Source organism: Leucopleurus acutus, assembly GCF_964270905.1.
Source record: "Leucopleurus acutus genome assembly, chromosome: 3".
Lineage (NCBI taxonomy): Eukaryota > Metazoa > Chordata > Mammalia > Artiodactyla > Delphinidae > Leucopleurus > Leucopleurus acutus.
In genome coordinates, this window is record NC_139145.1 from 73141147 (window position 1) to 73163950 (window position 22804).

Below are 22804 nucleotides of genomic sequence, written 5' to 3' on the forward strand. Positions count from 1 at the left end.
GCAGAGCCAGCATGAGTAAGCACAGACAATAGAGCACAAAGATTAAAGTAAAAGGAACAGATCTAATATGGAGTCAGATTTATTCTTCCCTATTACAAGGCTTCTCACAATTCAGAAACCTCCCACCAATCTGTCTTCACTTTAGATTAACTGGACTTGGGTCACATACCCATTCCTGAAGAGGGAAGGACTTATCCCTCGACCAGTCAGGCTCTTCCCTGGGCTGTGTGGGGGTCAGCTTCCCTTGGGGAATTTGAGCTGTGTCAGAGGAGGGGGGGGCCTTAGATACTCTAACAAAACTGGAATTGATCAGGAAGAAGAAAGTATGACTAGGTCCAGGGTAGGCCACCAAACTATAGAAGATTAGAGAGGTGAAATTTACAAATTTCTGAGAGCCAGGTTTTCATACCTGGGGGCAATGTTGCACAGGGAATTGCTGGCAAAGTCAGATCTGGACCTTTTTCTTAAGTCCCAGGCAGGACATTTGTTTTATTGTTGTGTTGTTTTATTTGAACTATACTACTCTGCCTCTTAAACAAGTAGTGCAAAACCTCCTCTCCCTAACAAGTACACACAAGAAGCGATTTCCAATTCTGAAGTCCTCTGCACTCAGTCGGTTCCCAAGCCCATGCATCATATCATGTACCCACTATAGTGGGAGGTCCTGGGAGTGTTGTCACCCTGTCAAGGTCAGTGGTTCTTAACCTGACTGAGCAATAGGATCATCTGGGCAGCTTATTAAACATACACCTGCCAGAGATACTGATTCAGTAGGTATGAGGACTGGACAGCTCTATTCTTTTTTAATCCTGGATGAGAGGGAATTGGAGACTGGAAAACTGAAGGCTGAGTTGGGAGAGAACATTATTTCACAGTGCACTTTTTTGCATGGTTTGCTTTTTTTTCATCATATTATACTATTCTCTTCCTTTCCCTTCCTTTCTCTTTTCTTTTTTTTTTTTCCTCTCTTTTCTTTTTTAAGGCCCCTGATGTTTCTGAGGTGCAGCCTGAGGCTGAGAACTTTTCATCAATATGGTCCAATATCAAGCTTTGGATTGGCTACTCCAGAGGCCAAAAGTGTTTTGAGCCCTATTTTCAGAACCATAGTGGAGCATTGCCTTTTTTTTTTTTTTTTTTTTTTGCGGTATGCGGGCCTCTCACTGTTGTGGCCTCTCCAGTTGTGGAGCACAGGCTCTGGACATGCAGGCTCAGCGGCCATGGCTCACGGGCCCAGCCGCTCTACAGCATGTGGGATCCTCCCGGACCGGGGTACGAACCCATGTCCCCTGCATCAGCAGGCGGACTCTCAACCACTGCGCCACCAGGGAAGCCCGAGCATTGCCTTTTAAGGAAAACACTGAGGTCAGTGCTGACGCCTGACTCACGTTGTTAGACTCATTTCTTTTCTGGTTTCTGCAAAGACCTCAGAGTCTCAAATATGCCCCATTTCTTGAAATGAAGAACTGTAGATGACCAGAGAGTTTTGGTGACACAGAAAAGGAGAATTCAACAGAAAGTTGTTCAGTTCCCTCTTGAAAGAGTAAGCAGATAGATCTCTCATAAGTAGAGTCAGCTCCATGCTGTTCCCATCAGTCAGTCCACCAACAATAAGTCTCAATGGCAGACAGAGACCACAGTAAAAAGATGCTGTTTATTTTTAAATCTCATTATAGGTGTTCTTTCCAAAATCTCTTCTAAGTGATCAGAGGCACTGCTCCTCTTCCAATTACAACCCAAGAAGTAAGAATCACTAACTGGATGTGTTAAAGCCCTTCTCACTAGCAATTTAAAGAGATAAGAAAGTTGATGGAGAGAGAGAGGTGTTTAGAAATCATTGAAATGATAGACATTGTTTTCAGAAAGGGACATCCTTTGTTCACTCTTTTGTAGCTAGTTATGGTCTGATGGAAACCAACCACAAAGGCAATACAGTGTAGCCTAGTGGTCATTTTCACAAGAATAGACAAGACTACTTGTGGACACAGTAATTACTCTCTCTTTCACCTTTGCTTCATACCGGACATTTTTTAACCAGCATATAGATTTGTCTGGCGAATCTCAAGGTTTACCATATACGGGAAATCGTTCTTCCTAGAAGGCCAAAGTCATAGCTTGTCCTTAACAACTGACTAAAAACCTTTTAGGTGCACACTGCCTCCCTCCCCACCCCCCACCATATATCTATACTGTACTTTCTTTCACAAAGCCTTCCTCTCCTTGTAACACCTGTAGAGCTATTCCTCAGCACCCAACTTTAGAGCAAAGAGCTTGTCTGTTTGCAAGATGTAAATGCCAGGTTATTCTGGGGTAGGAGAGTCCAGAAGACAGCTCAGCAATGAAATTTGTGCAGAACAATGAGTGACCCAGTCTGAGGAAATATTGATCTGAGCTGTTGGCGCCAAATTTCCTACTGCTCCCTTCAAGTGGCCAAGCCTTAGTCTGGGCTTGGGGCCTAGGGGTTCATCCAAGATGGAAAAAGGATCCAGGTTAGTTCCAGGAACTGATAAGAGATTGTAGGAGAAGGGAGACCAACATTTCCCTATGGCCATTTTCCCCATGAAGCATTGTGAGGAAAGAAGCCAAATTTTGTTTCCCAATGTTTTTCTGTTCCCATCCATCTACCTGGGCCTTAAATTTCTAAATATGATTATTTTCATGAGCTAACTAAGTTCTACAGAGTACATATTTCTTATTAAGTGAAATTTGGTATTTAGTATTCTACACGGCTTTAAAAATTAAAGAATATTTTTCCTTTAGTTCAAAGAAGGTGGTAGAGAACTAACTGTTGAGTTCCTACTGTGATTCAGACACGTGTTGTTGGATTTTTATGTTATCTCATTTAATTCTTGTAACTATCCTACAAATTTGCTACATTGTATTATTTAATATTAATCCCCAGATAGTATCTACTGCATGTCTTCTCTGTTCTAGGTACCCTTGTAGGTGCTGGAGACATTGTGATCCCGCCAGGAATTCAGTCTGGTGGGCAAGACAACATATGAGTGAATCATTACAAAGAAAAATGCCATAACAGATATATATATATTTTTTATAAATTTTTAAATTTTATTTATTTACTTTTGGCTGTGTTGGGTCTTCGTTGCTGTGCATGGGCTTTCTCTAGTGGCAGTGAATGGGGCTACTCTTCGTTGCGGTGCTCAGGCTTCTCACTGCAGCGGCTTCTGTTGCTGTGGAGCACGGGCTCTAGGCGCACGGGTTTCAGTAGTTGCGGCACGTGTACTCAGTTGTTGTGGCTCGCAGGCTCTAGAGCTCAGGCTCAGTAGTTGTGGGGCACAGGCTTAGTTGCTCCGCGGCATGTGGGATCTTCCTGGACCAGGGCTTGAACCTGTGTGGCCTGCATTGGCAGGCGGATTCTTAACCGCTGCGCCACCAAGGAAGTCCGGCCATAACAGATATATAACAGAAGGCTGTAGGAGTGTGCGTTTTAAAAATGTAAATCTCTTTAATGTATGCACCAATCAAAATGGTAGACTTACCACCCCCTGGAAGAGATTCCAAGGTAGTTGCAGAGGACTTCAATATTTTAATACAATCAACTTACTTTTGTAAAAACAGATAATTAAGTAGGAATATAAGCTGCCCTTTTTTTCCTTTAGGGAACATTGGGAAGGTTTCTGAATCTTGTTTTTTTCCTAATCAACTAACTTAAAATGTTCTAAAGAGACTTCATTTATTCAATCATACTCCCACATTATTTTTAAAATAATTTAATGTGGCTTACAAAGATGGCGTACAACAGCACAGGGTAAATAAAAATACTCAGTACAAAAATGACTCTATGTCGATTTCCTCTTACTATCTATTTCCTGTTCCCCACAAACAACTGTTTCCTTTTTTCTAGTTTTGATTCTGTTTCAAGTCTCTGTGGCTATCCCACCTCTGGAACTAATTCTGTGCCTTGCACATGCCCCAGACTGCCTGGCTTGTCTCCACGTGGGGTCTGTGTCGCCTTCCACGAGCACAATTAGGTCTCCAAACTACTTAGGCAGGAACTTCTCTCCCAAACAAATCTGTTTATCAGAGAGCAGTTAGATTGCATGCACAGAAGCCTCAACAAACAGGATGTTCCATCTCAAATTTATGGCCTCTCGGCATACGCCAGAACGCCTCCCAAGGACGCGAGTGACTCTCAAGATGCTATAGTGCGTCATCAACCACAGTCGCTGAAGGGAACAGGCTGGGCATCCACTTATTGGCACTTCCTGGATGAAGTACGACAATCAGTGCCTTTTTTGAATTTGTGCGGCTTTTGGCTTATTAATTTCAGGATGGGAAATCATTAGTGTTCTTAATTTAAAGAGGAGACCACTGGACAAGAGTCTGCAGCTATAAATCGATACTAAAGATTTTCTCTGAAATATGATGTGTCTACCTGACTCTGAGATTGGATTTTTTTTTTTTCCCTTTTCGTTTTTGAGCTTTTGAATTTGACTTAACATACTGACTCTGTCAGATTCCTGTGGTGAATTGATAATGAAATTAGGGGAGACAGAGTCCATTGACTTAGAAGATCTGTGCCATTAGTTGTCTTCTCTCTGTTTCTGCAACTGGCTTGACACCAGCTTAGTCACCTTGGTTTTGGCATTTGCCTCTGACACAGACACTTAAGAGACCATAGCTCAGAATGGAGATGAGGAGGTAGCATGGTAAATAGATGCTATAAAAAAGAGGGGAAAATCAGTATTTCCATTAACATCTGGGAGAGACTTTCCAAAGAACGTTTATATGTGTAGCTGACGGTTATGTGCCAAGAAGACTAGTTCCTTTAAGGATCACAAATTATGTGACTATCAGTGTGGTGTTATTTCGTTTTTATTTTCACAAGAAATTTCACCAATAGCTTTTAAAACTAAAACAAACAAACAAAAATCAAGGAAACAAAAAAACTCTGCCTATGGGCTTCCCTGGTGGCACAATGGTTGAGAGTCCGCCTGCCAATGCACGGGACACAGGTTCGTGCCCTGGTCCGGGAAGATCCCACGTGCCGCGGAGCGGCTGGGCCCGTGAGCCATGGCCGCTGAGCCTGCGCATCCGGAGCCTGTGCTCCGCAACGGGAGAGGCCACAACAGTGAGAGGCCCGCGCACCACAAAAAACCAAACAAACAAAAAACTCTGCCTAGGAAAAATATTGAAATAAAGGTTATATTTTTTAAGAAAACGGATATGATAAAAATTCTACTTATATACATCAAAATTACTAGTAACGTGCAACAAAATATTATAGATATTTTCTTGAAGTTTATCATAATAGGCCTTGATTTGTACATATATCTTCTTTATAAGGTCATGACTTTTGTAATATATGTATTAGCAACGCATCGTTAATTTTCTGGTTTTGTTTTGTTGTGTTACCCTCTCATCCTCAGGTCTAGGTTTAATTCCTGGCTTCTGCATCCCCTGTCCTGTGACTTAGAGAAGACAGTCAACTTTTTTAATGTGTTTCAATTTCCGCGTATTTAAAAATGGTATTTAATGTGTTTCAATTTCCACATATTTAAAAATGGTATTGGGAGGAATAAATGATAGGGGTATGTAAGTACCAAGCACAGTGCCTGGCACACAATAGAGTTTCAATAGCTGTTACTTCCCCACCTCCACACTCTGTACTCCGTTTTGCAACTCTGTGTCTTCAGAGGAACACCTCTGGGCAAAGGAAGATGGCATTCAATAACTTTAGATAAGGGTTTGATAGACCTGGTGGCCTCCCCTCCTGCAAATGAGGCTGGGTACCTCTCCTGAGGCTGCCACCACTTCCTCTGTCATTCTTTCCTAGAGCCTGTGCACAGGAGCCAAATCTTGGTAGGATCACCCATCATCATTAGGCAGTGTGGAGTTTGGGCATTTCTCTGCCTCTAGGGACAGAGGTCTTCCACTCAGCAGATCAAGAGATGTAGATTGTCTGCTTGGATCTGAAGGACACAGTTCCTCTAAACTTGATTCTGATCTTCAAGATAGGGCAAGTTTAGAACAAAGTGCTGAGAACCTTGGGAGAAAATGAGAGCTTCTCAGAATTCAAATGAGCAAAAGCCAGGAATGTTCATCAGTATCTGACATGCATGCAAGACTATGGAAAAGCAAATTCCAAAAAGTTCAAAGAAAATATACATTCAGTCTCTTGACCAGAGGGTTTTCTAAAAGGGTGTAGATAGGTCCATAAGGAGTAGAAAATGAAATTCTAGCTATGTAATAAAAATAAGCCGAATATGGAAGAAAAACTACAGAAATCGATATGGTTGCTCAGAGAACTCTCCTTTGAGCTAAGATTTTTAAAAGCACGTTTGAAATCAGATTAAAGAAATTGTAGCCAAGAACAAAAGCAACACAATAGCACGAACCTAGAAGAGTAGTGTCATAAAGAATAAGGGAAAAAATAAGCTCAATTTTGCTAGGGGAAAAAAGCGATAACAAAGAATGACTTTTACCAATGTGTAGGGAGCAAAGAAGAACAAGGAAGTGTTAGTCATATTTCTAAAAGATTGTGATGTAATGGTGACAAGACAAAGAGAAAATAAAATTACTCAGCTCCTGTTCTGCTCTGTCTCCTCTACCAGAAGAACACCCTTCAGATTCAAAATGTAAAGATGCCTGGCAGATGTGCCTGAGGACTGAAAACAAAATGTGTTAAATGCCAGGCAGGGAACTCCTGAATGATTGTCCACAGGGGACGCAGCTGTGTAAAGGACAGAGCTGGGATCAGCCAGAAGTTGGGCCACTGCTGCAACGGTCCTTACAAGAGATGATGAAGGGTTGAAGGGAGGCCGAGCAGAGGGTCAGAGAAAGGAGGTCAAGGCTGAGGAGATAGAACTGATGGAATAACCCATTGCAGATGCTCTAGAAAAGATATGAATATGCTATATGAGGATTTCACAGATCTTCTGTGAAAACAAAAAGCAGATGGGATGGGGGAGTGGGGAATGTGGGCGGGGAGCAATCATGTGAACCTAGTCATGGACACAGAGAGTTGGGGTATGTTTAATACAGGGAGAATCCAGGTTTGCCAGAATCATGGGTTATAATAGCTGGATATAAAGGGGACATGGAGGAAGGGATAAAGTCCAAAGGTTTATTACTCATCAGAAAATCCAGAATGAGGGCTCCACACCTGCTGAGGAGCTAGGGAGGAATTGGAAAAAAAAAAGTGATAGAAGCCATTCATGTATCTCATCCTGTGGACACCAGGTAATTGGAATATACATCTCAAACCTAATGGAATCAGGAGTCTTGTGAATTTTTTTGTGCTTTTTTGTGGGATTGAATAGTTAATAGTAAAACTATTGAAAATGGACAGTACCACTCCTCCTTACCCTATTAAAGGCAGGGTATCTGAGTTATTAATTATTTTTAAAAATTTTTTATTTTTAAAGAAGTTTAGTTGATTTACAATGTTGTGTTAATTTGGGGTTATTAAATATTGACTTGAAGGATGTTAGAGCTAAGAAAGAAACGTTCATGGTCCCACCAGAGCTCATAATAAGATGAGGGGTCAAGGAAAGCATCTCCAAGGACATGATATAGGGGCTGAAAGCTTAGAGATGAGGAGAACTTAGCCTGAAGAAGTATTGCACACATTGGGAGTGTTAAGACTTTAATCAGATCTGGCCACCTCACTTCCAAGAGGAATTTTGCCAAACTGAAGCTCTGTCGTATAAATATGAGGGACCAGAGACAGCAAGCCAGGACTTAGGAGGAAAGCTGTTTTCTCAATTTTGTGTAGCAGAATTGTAGGAAGAATCTGATCTAATTCTGAAGTGATCTAGCTTCAAGGTCAAGCTCAGAGGCTCCAGAGCCAGATATCTAGATTTGAATCCTGGCTCTGCCATGAATTACATTACTTCCTATGTATAACAACAACAACAGTAATGATACATATTTTATAGGATTTTTTGAGAGGATTAAATGAATAAATACATGTCAAGTGTCTAAAACAGTGCCTGGAATAATAGCAGGCACCGGCTATTGTTGGCTATTATTATTACAAAGCAGATAGATATGTATCATTTATAATAGAATATTTTAGCAATCCAAGTTGTTGAGCAAAGTAATCTCAGTTATCTGAAAAAATAACCTGAAATGTTTTCATTCCAAAGTGTGAAATGAGGGACTTTTAACTTACTGTCAACCTGCCACACCATCTTTTAAATGCTTCTTGGTAGTTAGTAAAATGATTGTATTTTAATCGAGTCAGCAATAGCAATAAAGTTCAGTTAAGAAACACAGATTTTTTTTTCCCTTTCATGGGCTTTCCACAAAATTCTTGATCTCAGTGAGAGAGCACTGATCATCTGCGAATTATCTGGCATCTCAAAAGGCAGAAAAGAATCAAAGAAGATTTAGAAGAAAACATTGGCCCATTTTCCTCAGAATTCAGCCTGGTTGATTTGCTCAGTGGTTAAAGGGAAACAGCAACTACACTAAACACCAGAATGGTCAGTGCAATTAATGCAATTAAAGTAATTAGTCCTGGCAGCTGTAAGGTCAAATAGAGGTAGCTTTGTAACAACAGTCTGCCACTGCAAAATTACTGACATTTGCAACTAAATTATATTCTCTAAATTGTTGCCTTAATGCTAAATAAATAAAGTTATGCTAATGTAGGGACTGATTACAGATTGAAATTAGCACAATTGCTTGTTATACAGTCTGCTAGGGTTAACATTTTTTAAAAACATAATTAATGGCCTGTGCTTACTGTCTCTGGTTATAGATCCTGCAGCTCATTTGCATTCTTTTGCAATATTCTGACAGTGCTAAATGTCTAAGAAGAAAGATCTCATCTGGAGGCGGAAAATGCGCTTTGCACGTCATCAAGCTAAAACTTGTTATGGTTTCAGGCTAGTGTTAATAACAAAGATGACCAGAGAGAGAATGGAACAGAATGAAGCAAGAATCCGTTTTGCTTTTTAGTCTCGTGATCCAAGCCTTTTCTGGAGTCAATGTGAAATGTAATTGCTCTTTTGACCTCTATCTTCTCTCTCCCCAGGTCTGAGGAAGAGCTACACTGGTTGATTATTGCGGGAATGAAAGGCACTCTGACCTTGTCGACCGAACGCCTTGCGGCTTTCAATGTTGCCCATTATACCGAAGGCAGGCAACTCCTGGAGAGAGGCAGAATCGACAGGAGAGCTGCTCCCTGGGCAACCTGCCAGAAAAGGCTTCAGCAGCAGCAATTCAGACGGGGCCAAACAGCTCAGGCAGCTAAGGAAACAGCTTGGGGGGGCGGGGGGCGGGAAGGTGAGGGAAAGACAGAGTATATAAAAATATTGTTAGCACACAGTTTAAAGAGCTCTCAGGCATCCAAGCTATAGGGCGCCTGTGTTAATACCGCCCTGCATCATCCACCCGAACTGAAAACCGACCTGGGAAGGAAGCGCAACCAATGTAAGTGCAGCTACTGATTTCCTAAAATAGGCTGTCATTCACTCCAAAGCATTTCTGACAGTCCTCCTATGTCAATCGGAACGTACCAGCAAAAAGTGGGTCAGGGTATTTAGTTATAATAATTGTTCTAGATTATAAATTATTCACTACAAACCTGGTTGGGTTATTTTTAGAATGTATGGTTCACAGAAGGATTAGGGTGCAACTTGGGATCAAAACAACAGGCTGGCTCCTTCGAGCTCTCTAGTTAAAGCTTCCGTGTTTAAAATCAGCTGTGGGTCCTTTGCGTCTCTGCTACTTCTACTCCAATCAGTTCTATTCAACAAAATTTTATCGAGCATTTATTAGGTGCTTCAGCGCTGTGGGAGAATAAATGACATGTGAAGTGTGCCTATGAATTAAGGAGACGGGTTGACCAGTCAGACACAGGAGTTCTGCCATTTGTTTTGTCATTTCGTTTCAGGCATTGAGGGAGAGCACAGAGGGCCTGCTGTGGCGTTGATGTTAGGGTTTTCTATTTAGATTCTGACTTTAAGTCTTACAGTCAGCTTCAGGTTCATATTGTCAGGCCCACTTTAGGAAGAGAAGATTGACTGTAGTAATAAAGGCTTTGGAGTCTGGAATTAGCCAGATTTGGGTTCAAACTCAATTTTGTTGCTACTCAAGATCTGTGCAATTTTGAAAAAACTCTCCATATTTCTGGGCTTCGGTTGGCCTAGTTCCTATAGTGAAGGAGACTAGATGGAACTAAGACCCTTTCCAGCTATATTGTTCTATGAAAAAGATTGTTCAGCAACCACACATCCCATATTTTCTGGGACACCCCACCTCCAAAGTATTATGGCCTGTTGTACCTATAAAATTATTTATACCCATCAAATGCTGAATCACCATCACCTGATTTATACATTGAACGAACCATCAGAGGTGGGAAAAGAATGATGAGAAAAGGCTGGGGAGAGTGGTGTTAAAAGATAATTTTCATAGAAAGGTAAAATCGTGACCCTCATACACATATAAAAATGTGTATATGTTAAAGATTTGATTCTCCTCATTAATCAAAGATGGAACCGACAGATGTTATAACTGGTTCAAGAGAATCTGAAAAGAGACATTTAAAGATCAGAACTATTGAAATGAGAATGCAAATAGAACAAAACTGGGTTTTTTTCCAGGGGGAGTGGAGAGAAATCAATTGAACCTCTACCAGACAGGGAAGCATTTGCATGTCTGTCAGTTACCTATAACATACAAGTTGTAAAATAGCTCAAGGGCAGTGAAGACTAGAATCAGATAACAGGAAGGGTGTGCTGTGTGCAGACAATGCATAGTTTCCCATGAAGCACAGTTTTTCCCTACAGTGGAAATAGCCTCATATGGACTATGGCATTTCATTGTGATTTCTGGTTCTTCAATGGCTATCTGGGGAAGGATCTCAGCGGGGACTTGGGTGTGGACAAGAATCACCTGGGAAACTTCCAAATCAGAATCACACCTCCAAACCAAACTGCATCCAGGGTTCTAACAAATGTTGTAAACAAGTAGACGGCCTTTTCAACTGCTTTTTGAGGTTGAAGTTATGATTGAAGGAGACCTAGAAAGTCGGCTGTGTGTATTTATAGGTGCAGTATTTCTTCCCGATCCTTTGAGGAGCCTTTTGTGACTTTCTTGATGTGGTTTAAGGGTCATGAAACTGTTAAGTGTTAGTTCACCGAGGGCTAAGGTCCAGTGTGCACACTGAAGGCAAGGCAAAGTCCAAAGGAGAAAAATGGGAATTAAAGACATAAAAAGAGGGAAGAAGCATTGGGTTTGCTGCCAGAACACAGATGTCATGAAAACCTCTGCTAAATCTAAGCCAAGATGGGAAAGGAATAGACTCCTATCAACATGGTCATCACTGGACACCTAGATTCGGGCAAGTCTACCACTGCTAGCCATCTGACCTAGAAATATGGTGGGATTAACAGAAGAACCATCAAAAAATTTGAGAAGGAATCTGCTGAGATGGGAAAGGGCTCCTTCAGGGCGGTCTGGGTCTTGGATAAACTGGAAGCTGAAGGTGAGCTTGGTGTCACCATTGATAGCTCCCTATGGAAATTCAAAACCGGCAAGTATTTTGTGACCATCACTGATGCCCCAAGACACAGAGACTTTATCAAAAACCTGATTTCAGGCACATCTGCTGACTGTGCTGTCCTGATTGTTGTTCCTGGTGTTGGTGAATTTGAAGCAGGGACCTTCAGGAACGGGCAGACCGTCAGCATGCCCCTCTGGCTTCCACACCGGGTGTGAAACAACGAATTGTGGGTGTTAACAAATGGATCCCACTGAGCTGCTCTGTGGCCGGAAGTGATACAAGGAAATCATAAAGGAAGTCAGCACCTACATTAAGAAAATTGACTCAACCCTGACACAGTGGCATTTGTGCCAATTTCTGGTTGGAACGGTGACAGCATGCTGGAGCCAAGTGCTAACGTGCCTTGTTCCAGGGATGGGAAGTCACCTGTGAACATGGCAACGCCAGTGGAACCGTGCTGCTTGAGGCTTGGGATCGCACCCTGCCATCAACTCGTCCAACTGACAAGCCCTTGCCTCTGCCCCACCAGGACATCTACTAAATTGGTAGTATTGACACTGTCCCTGGCAGCCGAGTGGAGACTGGTGTTCTCACCCCCAGCATGGTGGTCATCTTTGCTCCAGGCAACTGAAGTCAAGTCTGTTGAAACGCACCATGAAGCTTTGAGTGAAGCTCTTCCTGGGGACAGTGTGAACTTCAGTGTCAGGAACGTGTCTGTCAAAGATGTTCATCATGGGCAGTGTGGCTGGTGGAATAGCAAAAATGACCCACCAGCGGAAGCAGCTGGCTTCATGGCTTGGGTGATGATCCTGAACCGTATCCAGGCCAAATCAGGGCTGGCTACACACCTGCGCTGAATTGTCACACAGCTCACATTGCTTGCAAGTTTGCTGAGCTGAGAAGATTGATTGTTGTTCTGGGCCCAAACTCATGCCACCTGGTGATGCTGCTGAGTTGATGTGGTTCCTGACAAGCCCACCTGTGTTGATAGCTTCTCTGCCTATCTGCCTCTGGGCCCTTTTGCTGTTTGGGAGATAAGACACAATCGGTTGCCACAGGTGTCATCAGAGCAGTGGACAAGAAGGTGGCTGGAGCTGGTTCAGTCACCAAGTCTGCCGGGAAGACTCAGAAGACTCAATAAATATTATCCCTAATACCTGCCAGCCTGCTCTTGATCGTGGTAGAACAGTCTCAGAATGGGTGGTCTGAATTGGCCATTTAAGTTTATTAGTAAAAGACTAGTTAGTGATAATAATGCACCGTAAAACCTTCAGGAGGAAAGGAGAATGTTTTGTGAACCATTTTTTTGTGTGTGTAAGGTATTCGTTTTAAAAAACCAGTACTTTTTCATGGAAACAACTTGATCAAAAATCTGTCACAGAATTTTGAAAACCATTAAAAGAAAGTTTAATGAGAAAAAAAAAGTGGGGAGTGAAGACTAAGATGAAGAGAATGGAAACAGGGAAGAGAGGAATGAGCTGGGGCAGAGGCAGCAGGGATGCCTCCCGATAGATCTACTTGTTAATAAAAACACCATTTCAAAGTCACGCGCACATGGAGTACAGGTAACAAGAAGTTTGATTTCCAAAGCACTGCCGCTTTATAGATTTCCCACCTCCACTGGAAATCTAACATGGTCACAGTTTTGAGGAATTTATCAGGAAATATGCTAATTCTATTATAATACATGAAATATACACTGTTCCCGCAATGTTACACATTGGGGGTTTTTTTCCCCTCTCTTCCGTGCTCCCCACCCTACACAAAAATTGAAAATAAAGAAAATCATTGATTGAATGCCTAAATTGAAGTTTTTTCTGTTTTAATTTATTTTTAAAAACCCAATACTGTATTGTAATATACTGGACTAAAGGAGATATAGTTATTTCTAGTTCTGAAAGGAGAATTTGTGAAAATGCCATTTCAGGACTTTAGCTCAGCAACTAAAATGAAATGTGAAAGAGAAAGAAGACATGAAATGTGGACAACTTCATGGTGGTTCTAGGAAGGCTAAGAATCACTAGGGATTGAGAGTTTAGATGGAGGAAAGATGGCTTAGGGTCAGGGCACACTAGACTTTCTATTTAGTAAAGCTTTATAACCTCCCAAGATATTATCCTGGAGTCACTCTTAAAATTGGATGAAACTGGGTAACTCTCACACAGAGGTCAGCTCAAAATGGGAGGCAGTATTATCTTGACTAAATCCTTTTGGAACTGTGGATACCAGGTAGGAAGGAAGGCCCGTGGGTTTTTGACATGACATAGTGCAGCTGGGCCAGCAGACTCCCAGCTGGCAGGGAGATCAGTGTGTTTGGACGAGGCAGAAAAGGTTAAACCAACCAGCACCGTGAAACAAATGAAAGAATGCTACTCGAGCCTGTCTGAAGTCAAAGTTTCATATAAAGTGTTTGGTCCTACAGACTAGTTTCTTTCTTTTCATTGTTTTAACCTAAGGGATGAAGAAAAATAAATCAATGTCAGATTAAAAAAAAAAGAAAACTGCTGGTAGCTCCATACAATATATTAAAAATGAAAATACTCGTTTGCTTGTGGGGAGAAGAGAAAGCCAATAAAATTTAGAGAAGCTTCCTTCTAGTAGTACACATTGTTTAAAAGGAACTTTAGAGCTATTATTCTTCTTGTGATCTTCCCCCAAAGCTACAGAGGTGAGCAAAATCTACCCATATTGCACTGCTAGCTGTCATGTTTTAAATAGCATCATACACACACCTTCCAAGTTCTGAAAAGCCCATTCAGTGTTTTATATAAAAGCAAGTTACCGGAAATGGGCAGAGAACACACTCCTAAATATAGCAACATAATTACTGTCATGTAAATTATCTCCTCTCTGTAGCGTTAGAACAATGAGATAAAAGGTTTATCTTGACAAAGTTTGAATAAGTAGAGGTGAAATTGATTCAGAATCTCCATAACTGCTCCATCCACGGGCAGTGGGAGGGGGAAAAGAGAGCTCCTTTAATTTCACTATCAGCACGTCCTTCCTGTTCATTTGCATTTGGGGAGTTTTTCCACAGTGCATTCATTTGCTAGTGAGATAATGTGTCCCTGCATGATCAGTTAAGAGAGGGATAGAATTACTAATGATGAAAAGAGGCAGCACAAGGGCAAGAAAGCAAAGCAGCCCTTCCTTTTCTTGCCTAATCTGGATGGATCTGAATTTCAACCATCTCATTTTTTTTTTTTTTCCTAGTGGTGATGGTGGGGCTGTTTTCCAAAGCTGGGTTAAGACATTGCAAATTGAGTTCTACACATTCTTTTCTTTTTTTTTTTTTAAGTGCCATTCAAAGAAGGAATGTGATGTCATTGTGCTGAGTGGCTGTTCTATTCTGGCTGTTTGTATGTACTTGTCAGTTAGTAAATTGAGGGCAATTTAAATCAACTGTCACTCAATAAGCATCAGCTGTTTTCCAGGTACTATGGAAATAGTCAACAACAGGAAGGTCTTGTCCTTTAAAAAAGAATTCTAAACAGAAAGAAAACTTTGATTCACAGAAATGTTTAAATTAACGATGAGAGTAATGCGGTGTTACTAGTAGCAGAGCCATGGGAAGATCAAAGATAGAAATATAGGTTAAATGGAAGGAGTGGAGGTGATGTCTTATCCTGTGCTGTCTTTAGGTAAGTGTAGGGTTTACCCAGAGTGCACAGTGGACAACAGTTCAATACTCCCTAGGACAAGTCAATGTTAGGAAGCCAGCAGTGGGCGTTGGAGCTGGGAAGCAGAACAGCGAGTTTGGAGTTCAGGAGTCTCTGGCCTGCAAACTAGACAATACCCTGGCCCTTGATTTTCTTTATTGCAAGCTTCCAAATGTCTCCAGAATAGGAAAACTGTGTCCTTTTAGGAAACATGTGAGAAAGCAACAACATGATGATCAGCATTTCAGTGATATAGACAATGTAGAGACCAAGTTCAAACACCCTTACATAATGAAAAGGGTGTAGTAATACACAATGAGAAGAGATGACTTTGCTTTCACATACCTAGGAAGCTTTTTAAAGGTAGCTTGGAAGCATGAAGCACTCAGTTGGCTGACCTGACTGGGTGAGGCTTAGCTTCCTTTCATCTATTGCCTGCTGCCCTTTGGGTCGAGTACTTACTTCCCTGGGATAAAGGAAGGCTCCAGAGTGAGTAAAAACGTGCCAAATTTGAAGTTACACTGCTCTAGGTCACCCAGAAACACCGCAACTCTGAGTTGGCTACTAATCCACTCTTGTTTCCCTATGCCAGCCCATGGTGGTTAAGCTTGTTTGGCATTGAAATCCGCCAGACTGAAGAATGACACCCTGGGCCTTGTCACCCACAGAAAGCAAAAGGAACTATGAAATAATCAGTCTCATAAAGAAAATAGTGTTCCTTTAGTGGAACATTGCTGTCCACTAAACAGTTATTACAAAGGAAATGTAGCTCCTATAATGGGGGACTTTTTTCCAAGGCTGTTTGTCCAAAGGTGAGGGTGTCATAGCAATAATCCTGAAAATGAGAGTGGAATTATGAAGGAATCCTTTGCAACTCTGCACCCCCATATTCTAAATGTATTCATTGCCCAAAACTATCAGAACATATCCTAAATTAAGACTAACGCGCAAACCAAAGCAGCATTGTACCACCATTTTTCAACCACAAACCCCCATCCCACTGATGGGCTGAACTAGGGCAATGACAGAGGAGATAGAGAAGGGAATGGAGGAAAACTGGCAAAGATGGATTGAATATGGGCAGGAGGGGCAGTGATGGACAATTGTGTATCAGAGCTAATCCCTAAATTTCTGTATGGAATGATGGTGTTTTTATTGAAATAGAGACTCTGCAGGAAGATGAGGATTGGAGGAGAAAGACCATCATGGGGAGGAATTAGAAAAGAGAACCTCCTGAAAACAGAGAAATAGGGACAACAGAGAGAACCAGGACTCAGAGGAGATAGTAGGAACCAACTCAGTGTATAGGTTGAAGGATTAACTTTAGAAAGAGGAAAGAGGGACACTCTTCCTCTAAACAAGGAAACATCTTGCTCTAAGCTAGGAATCTCCTTCCTTTCAACTAGGGAACTAACATTAATTGATGGCTTTGCATGTACCTAGCATAAGACTTTGGCACTTCTCATATGTTAGGATGCTGTTAAAAGAGAGCAGGCTATTGTATGACAGCCTTTATTCTCCCTGTGTCTACAGGACAAGGACACTGGCTATGATTTAAAAAGATAGAGGTCAGATTAAAAAGGTGGGTACATTTGAGGGTATGCATTAGGGAAGGTGAAAGGAAAATGACTAGGGATAAAAAAGGAATGCCAAGTAGTATTGAGAGCTGGATATGCATAGGTCAAGGTCTTAATTGTTTTTAGACAAACTTAAGTGCCATGTGGATATAATCCAGGGTCACAAATTGCTTTCTTCATTCTTAAAATGGTCATATTCTTTAAAAGCTAGGCTGAAAAGAACAGAGAAAATCAAAGTCCCTAGCATATGTCTGAGCCAGTGCTTGCAAGTATGGAGGGTTCTTAAATCCATGCCCTTCCCAGGTCAATAGGTTAAACACAAGCCTATGTTACATGGGTTCAGATTCCCTGTAGTGTTCCCAAGGGTTTAATCCTACAGATTAGCAACACTGGGAGACAGGATTCTTGCCTAACTCTGTGAGCTCTCCTCACAGGTGTTTTGTGAATCTCTGTGAGGTGTGGTGCAAATGAATAAAAGGAATCTAGTCAAATTTCCTGGAAATGTTCCATATTCTAGCAAAAATAGTTACAGTAAATTCTTTTATAACACCCAGTTGAGGGGACTTCCCTGGTGGTCCAGTGGTTAAGTGGTCCATGCTTCCACTGCAGAGGACACAGGTTTGATCCCTGGTTAGGAAACTAAGATCCCTCATGCCGCGCAGCATGGCCAAAAACCAACCAAATAAAACAACAAGGACAGCATAAAAAGAAACACCCAGTTGAACAAGTATGCTCATTCAATTTAACAAACATCTGCTAGGCACCTCTAGGTGTGAAGCACAGTGCTAGCCACTGGGAGGGGGGGCAGATACTGTGATGATGATGATGATGATGATGATGATGATGATGATGATGATGATGATGATGGTGGTGGTGGTGGTGGTAAGGTTACTTTATGGGGGAGGGGCTTACTATGCACCAAATACTGTTCTAAGCTCCCTATGTACGTCCATCTGAGTAAATGCTTATAACAGTCTTAGGAGGGTGGGGTCTAATCCCTGCAGTACAGAATTGGAAACTAAGGCTTGTTGGTCACTCTCTGCCTCCCTGAGGCTCAAGGTAGTTAAAGTCAAGCCTTGAGCGAAGACCACCTGTCTTTCCCTTGCTTCTTCCACTCTCACTTTAAAATTATTAGCGGGGAAGTTGAACTCAGAAGTTACCAGGGAAATAAAGTGGACTTTTACATCAAGTCTAGATGTTGAGAAAATCGACCAATTCTTTATTGTCGTATCATGTTAAATCACATCATATCAGATGTTCCTGATTGTCATAAAGATATATTTAGAAGTGTGACAAACAGCCTTGAAAAAAATTGCCTTTTGATGGTTGATTGTATTGGTTAATGGATAACTGAAGCCAGCTAGAGGCAGCCATATATACACAAGACAATCAATCTTTTTTTTTAAAACCTTAAAATGTGACAGAAGTGTGAGTGCTTCTGAGAACATGGAAGTGATTGTGTAAAAAAAGCATGTTTGAAAGCATTCTAATATGATAATTCATATTTTATTTGAGTCTCTTCTAATTAAAAAAAGAAGAAATTATGTCTATTGGGAAATATCCAGAAACATTGTATATTTATGTCCTAAGATAGTTTTAGGAGCTTCTCTATGATCAAGATTTTTAAGAATCATTTTCATAATGGAACCGTACTTTCATTAAAACATCCATGGATCGTTCCATTTAATTTCTTTTAACCCCACCAAAAACACGTCACCTACCATTTGCAGCCTCAAGAGTATATACAAATTTGTTAAACCGTCTTTAAAGAAAAGCTTGTAGATTTTTCAAGTGTTTATGCTTAGTTTATTAACATTATTTAAATTGTGACATAACCAGTGTTGCTTTGCTGCCACTACCTTGGAAATGTTTAAACATTATTATAACTTAGCTCTACATTCCAGTTTTATCTCTAAAATTAATGCTTTTAGGGTCAATTTATGCCTGTCAACAAGTAGTGATCAGAGATGTGAGCTGGCTCATAATCCAGAGGTACTAGGTTACAATGTGTTACCATGGAAACTGTGTTTTATTGCATCTTCTCTTCTTGATTTAAGGCATTTGACAATCACAGTAACTGTTTGCCAGTCTTCCCACATCATAAAAAGTTCAAAAACACAAACAACCAATAGGGAAGAAAAAAAAAAAAAAGGAAGGAAGTGGGGGTGGGGATCCTCTACTGTTCTTGGACCTCACCAGAAACATGAAAAAGAAATGACAGCCTTATATTTAACGTGGGCCTTTTGTGAATAGTTTATCTCTCAGAAAGTGCAGGAGTGTTGGAAAATTCAATCAGTGGTTAGTCATCGAATGGACCTGTCTGCCTGTGGTTCATTTTGTTTATTGCATCCTATATCTTTTATGATCACTGGGACTTTAGCCTGAAACAGCATTTTCTTTAACAAGAGCCATGTTTCCGTTAACGTTGTTTATTGCATCTGAAACATTACTCCTTGAACTCATGGTACATTTTCTATCGAGCAAAGGTCTGCAACAGACTCTTGCATGAATGTGTTTATTCAGAATCTAGAGTTTAAAAAAAAAAAAGGTCCAGTTCATGTAACATTAATCACTTTGCCAGTGTTAGCTGAGGTCATTGCCACATTCCTAGCAGTATTAAGGCAAGTCAAGATTAATTACGTACATTAAACCTTAGAAGGGAAGCACGTGAAAGGGATCTCAAATTAGACATTTCTCAAAAGACAGAGAAATGACTGTGGCGAAATGGGCTAACTCTGCGGCAGTTTGACTTTACAGTATGCTTGCTTTTACTACATGGGGTCAGTACCGTCTCTGTGAATCTGTAGGCATCCTTCTTCCTATCTCTGGAAGTTTATAGGTCAAATTTAAGGTCTTTCTGAGCGTTCAAAATGAAGATTCATTCACTAAACAATTTTTTAGTACATGCTAACCACCAGGTACCGGCTAGGAACTGTCCAGGCAAAGATGAAACAGACATGGTCCTCCCTTTCCTGCTTCCTCCAAGAACTGCATGATCTACCCAGGGAGATGGGTACCAGATGTGCACAATCTGAGCAGAGTTTTGTGGGAGTACAGAGGAAGGAATGATTCATTGTGATGGAAAGTCAGAAAAGACTTTATTGACATTAACTTTACAGGGGTAGAAAGGTGAGCAAAGCAGTCCAGGCGGAGACCTAGTGAGTGTTCCCAAACTAATTAGTGATTTGATGGGACTGGAGCTGAAGGCTTTTGTGCAAGAGCTGAAGGCAGCGGCAGAAAATGAGATTGTACAGTAAGTTAGAGCCAGACTGCAAAATCTCTGAACATGTACTTTATCCTAAAAGCAATGAGAAGCCTTTGAAGAATTTTAAGTAGGAATTTTTTTTTTTTTAATAAATTTATTTAGTTTTGGCTGCATTGGGTCTTTGTTTCTGCATGTGGGCTTTTCTCTAGTTGTGGCGAGCCTGGGAGCCTGGGCTACTCTTCGTTGCCATGGCTTCTCTTGTTGCGGAACACAGGCTCTAGGCGCACGGGCTTCAGTAGTTGTGGCACGTGGGCTCAGTAGCTGTGGCTCTTGGGCTCTAGAGCACAGGCTCAGTAGTTGTGGCCCACGGGCTTAGTTGCTCCGCGGCATGTGGGATCCTCCCGGACCAGGGCCCGAACCCGCGTCTCCTGCATTGGCAGGCAGACTCTTCACCAGTGCGCCACCAGGGAAGCCCCCTAAGTAGGAAAATTTAAAGAACCAGATTAAGTTAGAAACTGAATACAACTTGGGGTGAGGGCAAGTTGGATGGCAGTTTCACTGGTAAGAAACTAGAATCATTGTCTTCAAAAAGGAGGAGAATTCAGTCATCCATGAAAGTGATAACAGATTACGTTTGGCCATAGAATGGAGAGAGACATGTATTATGGAACCAGATGTGATAGGAATATTCACCTGAGTTCCTGAAGGGAGCCAAGGATAGATGATGGAGAAAAAAGAATCCAAGATGGTGCCAGAGGATCTAGCTGGGTTGAATATGCAGATGGTAATGCCACTAACCAAAGCGTCTGAGGTCGTCGGAACATTCAAATGGTGATTTCTGTTAGGATGTTGGACATACTACACGGCAGTAATGAATGATGTTGGGACTGGATACACTGATTTGGGACCATTAACTTATACCAGGTTAAGTCGTCAGGGAAGACGAGAATGTTTAAGGGGAGAAGGTAGAAAAAGAAGGAAAGACAGTCTAGGGAAGAGTTTCTGGGGGAGAAAGTATTTCTCAGTTGTGTGATAGTTTTCACGTTGAGAAAAAAAAAATTAGAGGCTTGAGGAATTTTTATGTTTTTCTCTAAATAAATAGTAAACTTGGTACACAGAATAATAATGTCTAAGAGAGAAAATTTAAGAACAAATATTGGATTAAAAATATTTTACCACTGGTTGCATATATATATATATATATATATAAAATGCAATCTGTATTTAAGACGCTAGTGGGCTCATATTTGAAAAGAAATGTTTCATAGGAGAGGCTTACATTATTTTGAGCCATCGCAGCTTTAAATGTTCATAATATGCATATTTAAATATGTTCTTACATTGTATGTGACAGATTTACATACTTCCCACGTCACCATCATACACTTCCATTAAAAATTTATTTATATTTTAAAATACATTTTATATTCCCATAAAAAGGAGAAATTAAATCGTAAAAATCCACACCAAGTTAGTGTTTATAGTCTAACTACTACTCTCACAAAAAAGCGTTAGAGTCGGTGTCTGTCTTGCCCGTGTTGAGTAAGGAGAGAAGGCCCAGGTAAGAGCTTTTTGCTTATGGAGTTTTGTATTTCAAGGACTAAATTTTCCTAACAACATAGATACAGCAAATATGAAATACAAAACTGTTGCCTTCTAATAGAGGAAAGGGTTGAAATCGTATTCATCTATGCTTGGCCTCACCTTTATTAATATTGGAAATTTAAGAATTCGTTATCATCCAGTATCAAGAAATCATTGGAAAAATCAATACTGCATGTAGAATTCAGGAACACCATTTGGGGGAGGTTTATGCCTTCTAACTAGTTTTCTGTTCATTCATATAATCATTCATTCATTTAGTAAGAACTTACTGAGCAGCCATTATGTTCCAGACTCTACTAGTAGATGTAGGATGCTAACATGGTCCTTGCATTCAAGAAATTAATACTCTTGGCAAAAAGATGAGATAGATTCTCAGATTGCTGTTGTGATTGGCTATGCCGGCTGGGCTCTGTACAACTCCAGAGGGAGCCATCCTTTATAGGCTATAGTGTAGCCCTGGAGTGATCCCAGCCCCAGCTTAAGCCAGTGGGCACCTGCATCTCCCTGGTCACAGTGATTAGCTCAGAGATAGGCATGTGACCCAGTCAGAGCCAGGGAGATGTGAAGAGGTGTTTGCTGGAACTTCTAGTAAAAAGAAGTTCCCTTTCTCTTCCTGAGAGCTCCCCAAAGGAGACTGTTTTCTGCTGGATGATGTAGTGTGAGATATAAGGAATTGCTTCAGGTGTTTTGCCAGTGGGAGCTATGAGCCTGGCGTTACTGAGTTCCATCCTGTGGAGTCTGAAGAAGGCAGAGATATGGTGGGCAGGAAAGGGGGAGGGAATACCCGGGTCCTTAGTGACGTCATGGGAGCAGTGGATCAAGCCTCTTAAAAGGCCAGGACTAAGTCAGTTGCATAAGCCCATACGTTCCCTTGTTTTTTGTTTGTTGTTGTTTTTGTTTTCATTTTTGTTTTTTGCATAAACCAGATTGAGTGGGTTTTCTTGTCACAATTACAAGAATCTTGACATAGTCACCAGTACTGTTACCTCTTGTATAATATGTAACTTTTATGCCTTTTCAGACAATCTAGTGGCCATGTTCTTCCACATGTGTATTCCAGCTTAGGGTAACGTGGATCCCAGTGCAGTCAGTGAGAGGACGGATAAAGCTCGTTCAGAGCTTGACCTCTAAGCTCAGAGGTGGAGCCAACTGCTTTCCAATCCATCAATTCTCATTCAACCTGTTATGGAGATGATGACAAAGAGAATGAATATTAAAAAAAAAAAAGAAGTATTGAACATTCAAAGCTAACCTTCCAAGCTGACTTGACACTATCTTCCTA

The 22804-nt window shown here is 41.1% G+C and overlaps 1 long non-coding RNA gene and 1 pseudogene across 2 annotated transcripts in view; both read left to right on the top strand.

Annotated features, from left to right (window-relative positions):
* LOC309958836 overlaps positions 1-9375 on the top strand; it is a 151090-nt gene extending 141715 nt beyond the window's left edge. Inside the window, exon 3 of the long non-coding RNA XR_014326062.1 lies at positions 9002-9375. This is a non-coding gene — a long non-coding RNA (uncharacterized lncRNA). The remainder of the gene's footprint in view (positions 1-9001) is intronic.
* Positions 9376-11259: 1884 nt separating this feature from the next.
* On the top strand, positions 11260-13035 carry LOC309959616 (elongation factor 1-alpha 1-like; annotated as a pseudogene). Its single transcript has one exon. The product of its transcript is annotated as an elongation factor 1-alpha 1-like (transcript).
* Positions 13036-22804: the final 9769 nt, after the last annotated feature.